Below are 9377 nucleotides of genomic sequence, written 5' to 3'. Positions count from 1 at the left end.
GTGAAATTTTGAAAAAACAAAGCGCGGTTTTTCCGGCAATGCGTCCAGTAAGAAAAGATTTAATTATACAAGAATTAAATTACGTTAGATTATCAGACAAAAAAAGTAAGCTGCATTTGCTTGCAAATTTTAATTATGCTTAGGAGTCAGTCCTTGAATATTTTTGGTGTCAAATAGTAGGCCTAGTCTGTCAAATAATGAGTAGCCTAAGGAGTGCTTAATAGGCCTATTTGACAAATATTTAATTAAATTATATCTTGCTGTACATTTAGGGGTAATGTTTATATTATTGGACTATTTAGGTAGCTAAGAAACAAACACACCTCTAAAGTCAGAATTGCCTCCTGAATCCAAATTTAACATTGGATTGGGAATTATCTTTACCTCTGCCCCTATATATACCAATTCAGGGTATATATTTGCATATGTAGAAGTCTGGTATATTTAACCATTTAATAAGATCCATGCACCTGTAAACTACAATAGGCCTATAATCAACAAGTAGCCTAAGGGTAAATATCAGGGCAGTGCAATTAGGCCTATTCAACTAGGTTAAAATAAAAATGTCATTTGATATGCCTTTTTTATGCTCTTTCATACTTCAAGAATTACTTCTGGGGCTTATTGCAATTGCACCCTTAAGGGCAAAGGTGTTTCATTTGGTAAATTTTTACCAAATCATATTATTGAGCTACAAATAAATTGAATATACCACTCAATGCCTTTTTTATACTCTTTACAAATATAATAATCATTTTTGTTGGAAATGAATTTTAGCCCCCACCCCTATATAAACTTTACCCCCACCCCCCTAATGTACAAATATATACCCTGAATTGGTATATATAGGGGTGGGGGCTAAAATTTATTTCTGACAAAAATGATTATTATATTTGTAAAGAGCATAAAAAATGGCATTGAGTGGTATATACCAACAGTACTTTAAAGCCCAGTTCCCACTAGCACCCAAAGAACCCAATTCATTAATACTTTAGCACCCAGAACCCACAGCTCCCAACTTGAAAAATAAATACTAGCATTACCTTTAGCACAGCAAATTTATAGTCCATTTCTTCTTTAATTAGCGATTTAAAAAAAGTATCATATCTAAAGTTAGCAAATCACAGATGTTGCAGGTACACACAAAAGAATTCTACTGCTCACAAAGATATATTCAATTTATGTCAGCAAGTGCATTGTGTTGGCAAGGTGAATATGGGAAAGAGAGATCATTATCAATTACAGGAGGGGAGATTTGACTTCTGTCAGCAAACACATTTCACAAAGAGGCAATTTGCATGTTACAAATATTCAAGATATGTCATTCAGTGTTGGCTCCTGACAAATTAAAATGCTTGTATTACATACATGCGGGCTTTGGCCTTGCTTGGGCTTATTATGCCATATACAATATTTTTATTAAGTGAAAAACAATGTCCCAGGAATTTACCATAAAATGTAATAGGTGCCCAACTGTTAAAAGACTTCGTGACTTTTTTATTCAACAAAACCAGTTGCCCAGCGCCCAAGAACCCAAACAAATATAGATAATATCAAGTTACAGGAGGGGCAATTTGACTTCTGTCGGCAAACGCATTTCACAGAGACGTATCAAGTTACAGGACAGATCAATTTTGGGTGTTACAAATATTCAAAATATTTTATTCAGTGTTGGGTCACATAGACATATTACTAAATAAACACCAGATTGCATGGGATTTTGCAAGTTTGCAAGTTCCTTGTGCTTTTTCTTCTTTGCTTCCAGTAGGCCTAAACGCATTAATTTTGATGTTTGATTTCATTGAGATTTTGAGAATTGTTATTTCATGTTGCAAGAAAAGACTTGGCAACAAGCTGAATTTGCCTTTACACAGGTATGTTATTTTTATAAGATGCTTCTTTCTGATATTAATTTAGATGTAGATATTTTAAGAGAAATTTTCACCAGGTTGGATCTGTCAAGAGTATATTTAAATGGGGGGGAGGGGGGTCAACAGGAGAGAGTTTCTCAGGAAAATTTTCTCTAGCATCAACTTTATAATAGGGATGAGATATTTGAGGGAAAAATTTTCCACAGAGAAGGAGATTTTCTGCATGATTTAAAAACAAACAGATATTCTTTCATATAAAAGTGCACTACAAAAAAAAATTCATTCGAAATTGACTGCAAGAATTTTTCTTGGTGGAGTGGGGGACTATTTTACATGAGAAGAACTTTCCATGGAGGGGGAGCCGGATTTCCCGCCATTATTTCGTAACAATCAGAAATCAAATAAAAAAAAATTTTTCTTTCCATCTTTTTTAAATCCAAGTAATGGATTGGATTTAAAAAAGAAACTGAGTTTCTTTTTTAAACTTTAAATTCAGTATATAAAAAATTTTCTCTGACAGGGAATCAAACCCGTATCTCCCGCCTGACAGTCAGGAACAGTAGGCCTAACCATTGTACCACAGAGACACTTACAGACATATTATTTTAGCCTCCATTATCTATTTTTGACACAAGAAAATTCCCACAAAACTTGATATTTGGTTTTTGGAAAATAGAGAAGGAAGGATCGGATTGAGCTGAAATTTTGAGAGTAAGCTCCCAGGCCCAAAGTCTAAAGCTGTCTTTTGATCCTGGGCGCTTGGACTCAGGAAGCTGAGGAGCTAAAGTATCAAAGCTTTGATCCTAGAAGCTAGATCTGGTTTCAGCAAAGGTTTATATTTACCTTTGAATCTGGCGCCCAAGTTAAAAATAAAATTATACTGACAATAAATTGATTATTTGAATACTTATTTGGCCAAAAATATAAGTATGAATTATTTTTCACTTGATAAAAAGCCCAAGCAAGGCCAATGCCCGCATGCATGTAATACAAGCATTTTTAATTTATCAGAACCCAAAAATGAATGACATATTTGAAATATTTCTGAACGCCCAGAAAGACCCCAAAGTTGATCACTCCTGTAACTTGATATGTCTCTGCGAAATGTGTTTGTCAACAGAAGCCATGTATCATATCTAAAGTTAGCAAATCACAGATGATGCGGGTATACACAGAATAATTCGACTAGTCACAAAGATATATGCAATTTTTTTCAGCATGTGCATTGTTTGAGCAAGAGTCTTTTTGATTTAACAAAACTAGTTCCCCTGGACCCATCAGCCCAGACAAATATAGATTATATCAAATTACAGGAGGGGAGATTTTACTTCCGTCAGCAAAAAGCATTTCACAGAGATGTATCAAGTTACAGGAAAGATCAACTTTGGGTGTTACAAATATTCAAAATATTTCATTCAGTGTTGGGTCTCATAGACATATTAGTAAATAAACACCAGATTGCATGGGGTTTTGCGAGTTCGCGGGTTCCTTGCGCTTTTTCTTCTTTGCCTCCAGTAAAAATCGCTATTTAAAGAAGAAAGAAGAATTTGCTGCACTAAAGGTAAAATAACTTAATATTTGGTTTTATAATTGATACTTGGGTGTGCTGTATGAGGGGGGTTGCTCCTGTCTCAATACCTCTTTCTTTATGCTAAATTTTGACTTTTCTAGAATATTTTAAAAGGGTTATTATTCCAATTAAACGGCCCTTGTGTTTTATGTGTAGTTTTAAAGAACTGGGGCAAAAACGCAAAATTCCTCGCAAACAGCATGGTTTTAGGGAGGGCGCTACCCCCCCCCCCCCCCATATCCGTAATAAATTCTGTTGGTTTCAAGTTTTGATGTTCCTCCTTACTTTCAGCTTAAAAAAAAATGTTTTTTTATTCGATTTCTGATTGTTACGAAATAATGGCGGGAAATCTGGCTCCCCCTCAGTAGAATTCTTTTGTGTATACCTGCACCATCTGTGATTTGCTAACTTTAGATATGATATTTGGCTTCTGTCGGCAAACACATTTTGCAGAGACATATCAAGTTACAGGAGAGATCAACTTTGGGTTCTTTCTGGGCGTTCAGATATATTTCAAATATGTCATTCATTTTTGGGTTCTGATAAATTAAAAATTCTTGTATTACATGCATGTGGGCATTGGCCTTGCTTGGGCTTATGATGCCCTATACAGTGTTTTTATCAAGTGAAAAATAATTCTTGCTTATATTTTTGGCCAAATAAGTATTCAAATAATCAATTTATTGTCAGTATAATTTTATTTTTAACTTGGGCGCCAGATTCAAAGGTAAATAAACACCAGATTGCATGGGATTTTGCAAGTTCGCGAGTTCCTTGCGCTTTTTCTCCTTTGCCTCCAGTAAAAATCGCTATTTAAAGAAGAAAGAAGAATTTGCTGTACCAAAGGTAAAATAACTTAACATTTGGTTTTATGAATTGATACTTGGGTTTGCTTGTATTTATCTTTCAAGTTGGGAGATGTGGGCGCTATGGGTTCTTGGGCGCTAAAGTAAATGTTTTGGGTTCTTGGGCGCTAGTGGGAGCTAGGCTTTAAAGTATCGTTGGTGTGGTATATTCACTTTATATGTAATTCAATAATATGATTTGGTAAAAATTTACCTTTCATTTTTGTAACCATACAAACAAATTATCAAAACTGCTTAAGTTTTTGAAAAGTTGTTACAGACATATCACTAGTTTATAAATAAGTTGTTCAAGAGTAACATATTTCAAAAATACTTATTTATAACAATTCAAACCTTTATTATGCAACTCAAATGAACTGTTTTCCTACTGTTTCAAGTTTTTTAAATGCTGTCAACAAAAGTAGTGCTGAATTTTGGAATTTGAAACTTAACTATCAACAATTCAGGGTATATATTTGCACATTAAGGGGGTGGGTAGGTAAATTTCATGGTAGGCTAAATATGCAGTGGGCCATATAATTTAGGTAGGATGAAAGTAAAAACATCATTTGATGTTTTTTTATGCTCTTTCATTATTCATATAGAATAGGCTACCTTTGGGGCCTGTTTAATGGCTCAAGATGCAATTAGCCCCAGAAGCAATTGTTATATTATAAAAAGGCATCAAATGATGTTTTCACTTTTGTCCTAGCTAAATTATTGTGCCACCTAGAGATTTGTCCAGGTAAGACTGCAAAGCAAACAAACAAATTTAAGCAACTAATAAGGAAAGCAATAACTAATTCACTAAGACAAGCAAATTGTAGCTGGTTGCTACATCTCCCTTCTTCTAAACAAATCATACTCTTAATCTTGTGAGATCCAACCTCTTGGGTTTTATTACAGATCTGCCAGATCTTGTTTGATGGGTTCCATTTATATTTGGTGATGCTGTTGGCTGTTGTAGTGTACTTCCACTGGCACAGAAAGATACATTTTCCCATTGTCTAATAATGCTGGATTGAAATACATGCAGTCAGCTTCCCTTGTTATTTGGTAGGAGCTGGGCTGTGAAAAGTATTTTCCATTATAGATGTGTCAGGCTCAGAGTTTTCATTTGGCTCACTTTCATATCTTCTTTGAGATACTTCTCTACTTTCTTCTTTTCTATGAGATATGCTAAATCTGTTGCATCAGATGTATCAGTAAGAACCTTGTATGATTGTGGACATGTGGTGCAGGGCAAATCTCAGTTACTGTTCCTTTTTTTTGAAGGACTGTTTGGCATTGTCTGGACATGTAGTTTTGATCCTATTTGTATTTTTGGCATGGGTTTGGCATTCCTATTGTAATAATGCTGTAGTAGTGGTCAAGTGTTGGCACTTGACCAATACCAAACACCCGTGCCAGTTAATGAAAAATCAAGTTTTTGTGCTATCCTCTCTACTGAAACATTGTACAATTTATGGTATATTTTTATACCCATAATCCTTAAATTCGCTCCAAGCTGCAATTTAAGGTAATTTTAAGGTAATAATGCAAATACATTGACACTAGTTTCAACAAAAATTTGCTTTTAGAAAAAATTAATTCCTTGCTACTTTTCTAGCTAGTGGAGACTTTTCTTTATTATTTTTCTTAAGTGGTAGGTTTTACTATGAACTTCAAACAAGAAAGGTAGAATAAAAATGAAAGGAGGCATCCCCCATATACCCACTCCATAAATAAAAGGGAAAAATAGTCCCCAATAATAAATTCATATCTTTTTCCCACTTTCTTGTACTCTCACCCATTCTTCATCACTAATAGCTTGTCTAGACCATTTGTTCTCTAGAAAATTGGAAGCAGGATAATCTACTCTTTTCTATTTTGAACTAGATTAAAAGTTTATTTATCAATTTTTGTTTCATTTTTGGTGCTTTCTTATCTTTTGAAGTGCAACAGTTTGATGCACTCCAAAAGACAAGAATGCTAGATTCAAAAGCTTTTATTGGCTCAGCAAATATGCAAAACAACATTCTTGAACCAAATGCTCATTTGGTTTAATATAAAGAATAAAATAATATAAAGAATAATACAATTTGTAGTGATGCTTTTCTACAATTTTCAACTTTTTGAGAGAGCATATTATTTACTTGCTTAAAAAAATCCTCAGCATGGTTTGGTTTTTGATTTGTCTACATGTTTTTACTCTTTCCCTTGCCCCAAAGCAAAAAAGGATGTGACACCCTTGTCTACATAAGTATTAGAAAATTTATATCTTGACACCCCCCTTTCTTTTACTGAAGCTTGTCTCCATCACCAGGACAAACCCAAGTTAAAATCACTGATTGAAATCAAATGTTGAAGGTATTTGGAGAAATGAGAGCTAAGCTTGAAAAGATTGGATCTAGCTTTGTGTGCACTTACTGGGTCTTTGGTGGCCTCAAGGCCATTTTTTATACCAAAAGTAACTCTTGCAGTTGCAGCTTTTATGGGAGAAATAATGGATAATGACCCAGAGATATGGAATTGTCTGGAAAAATAGAAAACAAAATGACTAGCAAAAGAGCATACTCATCCTGTGCAGCTATCAAGTCAGGTTTAGCAATTTGGCCCCCTCTCATGCTCATTTTTTTCCCAAAGTCACCCAATCAAAATTTTGAGATAGCTATTTTGTTCAGCCTGGTCAAAAATATAATAACTATGTCTTTTAGGATGACTTAATCCTCCAAAGTTCCTAGGGAAAGGGCTGAAAGTTATGAACTTTACCCAATGTTTACATAGGCTATAGTATTGGCTATTGGAAAGTATACAGACGTTTTCAGGGGGGATTTATTCTGTTTGGGGGGGGGGGTCAAGGGTTATGTGGGAGGAAGCTTTCATGGGGGAAGGGACATTGCTGGATTTCCCAGCATTATTTAAAGAAAAAATCAGAAATTAAACAAAAAAAAAAGTTTTTCAACTGAAAGTAGGGAGCAATATCAAAACTTAAAACGAACAGAAATTATTATGTATATGATTAGGTCTGCCCCCTAGTCAATACCTTGCTCTTTAAGCCCAAGATTTTTTTAGTACTTTCATAAGAGCTATTTATTCTAATTAACAGCCTTAGTAATTAAGGGGTAATTTTTAAAGAATTGGAACAAAATTCAAACTTTGGCATAAAGAGAGAGGTATTGACTTGGGGGCAAACCCCCTATTATATGTAATAAAAATATATGAGTATAAAAGTTCGTTATGTAAGTTGATTTGTAAGTTATGTATACTTATCACTAATAAAAACGTTTGTAAATAAAATTAAACAACTTTCAAGAAAGCCATTTAACCAAATAAAAGTAAAATTAGTATGCAAATTTTGTTTTAATTATTCATGTATGGTGGGCCAAAATCAAAACCTGTATTAATTCAAAAATGTTCAAAAATTAAATAAAAAAACAAGTTTTTTTTTAACTGAAAGCAAGGAGCAACATTAAAACTTAAAACGAAAATAAATTATTCCGTATATGAAAAGGGCTGTCTCCTCCTCAATGCCTTGCTCTTTATGCTAAAGTTTTTTATTGAAAAAAAAAAAAGTTGTGAGAAAGAGTCTAAATTTAGTGTAAAGAGCAAGGCGTTGAGGAGGGGACAGCCACTTTCATATATGAAATCATTTTTGTTTGTATACAGTTTTAATGTTGCTCCTTACTTTCAATTAAAAAAAAACTTGTTTTTTTTATTTAATTTAAGTACTAACACACAAATTATGAACAAAAGGACATAAGTTTCTTCCCAAAGGCTATCAAAGGTCCCAAAGTCACTTCATTCTTTTTTTTATCTGCAAACAAAGATAATAATAATGCAGCAGAAGCATCATACATAATCAGTTATCATATTGCAAAACATAATAAAGCCATCCAGTTACTGAAGACTTACTTTCTGATTGCAGTTAAGATGCTGTCATAGGTATGTTGGGGAAGAACACGTAAAAGAGATCTAGAAATGCCCTTGTCAGATATTAAAGTTTCTAGGAGAAAAAATGATATGTCAGATGACACAGGATTTACATTAGAAAGAATAATAAAACAAAACCCTTTCTTTTCAATTTAAGTTGATAAAAACACTGATTTTTAAAGTTACCAATTTTGCTTGTAATCAAAAGATGCCTGAGAAAAACGTATTGATATGCTATCATTTCATTGAAAGATGCTATCATTTCAGTCAAAGATGTATAGATGTGGACATATTTAGTGCAATTGTGTGTTATTTCAACCAACATGAATTTGGCTGGGAAAGTTGTTGTGGAGTTCTGCTGATGGCTCTAAATGAATTTCTGGAAGTAACAAAAGTTTAATGGGTCACATCAAGACATAGCTCACCAAGATCCCTGAAATCATTGCAATGTCTATAGGCAAAGCCTTAAGTTTCAAAACTCCTCCCCCTTTCATTGAAAGAAGCTTATAAAAAAAAAAAAATCTAGCCTTTCGAAGTGAACCCAACAAGAGGAGAAAACAAGAGGATTCTCATCTTGTTAGGTTCTCTTCAAAAGGTTAGATTTTGTTCTTTTTTTTTACTTTTTATGAGCACTGAGGACGACTTGGCAGAGGTCCTTGTCAAAATATTTGCTTGTTTTTTTGTCTTCGTACTTTGCCACTGGCTGACATAATCCTCGTTTTCTCACCTGTTTGATTTTATTTTTCATTTATTATATCCTTTCCTTTCTTGGTTTCATACTTCCTCTATAGCCAGTGTTGTCTGAGAATGTATTTGAGATTTAGTATTGTTCTCTAATATTACAAATAATTTCTTAAACCACATTGGCAGCCCCTTCATACCCCTAGCCTCAGAAGTAGTAATAGTCATATAAGTAGCATCAGTAAGCAGTATCCAAAATGCTACTCTTATTACTGCTAACAACTCATGGCAGCACCAAGCTGCCTGAAGCCAACACAGCTAGGTATGCTTCTCCGTCCCAATCCATTCAAAGTCTCCTTCTTTGCACCCTCCCAGGAAGTTCCCATTTCCCTTAAATCTTTCTTTATGACATCTGCCCTCCCCAACTGTATATGACTGCAGCCAACACAGCTATGCATGCTCCTCCTTTATCCCAATCTGTTCAAAGTCTCCCTCTTT

General features: G+C 34.1%; 1 protein-coding gene across 1 annotated transcript in view; it reads right to left on the bottom strand.

Moving 5' to 3' along the window:
* The window catches only part of LOC148951601 (uncharacterized), a 277040-nt gene that overhangs the window by 227944 nt on the left and 39719 nt on the right, over positions 1–9377 (bottom strand). The window lies entirely within an intron of this gene.

This window comes from Artemia sp. Qi Xiang Cuo, chromosome 6 (genome assembly GCF_049724085.1).
Source record: "Artemia sp. Qi Xiang Cuo chromosome 6, ASM4972408v1, whole genome shotgun sequence".
NCBI classification, from domain to species: domain Eukaryota; kingdom Metazoa; phylum Arthropoda; class Branchiopoda; order Anostraca; family Artemiidae; genus Artemia; species Artemia sp. Qi Xiang Cuo.
Note: the sequence above shows the minus strand (reverse complement) of the source record. Positions and strands in the feature narration are given on the sequence as shown.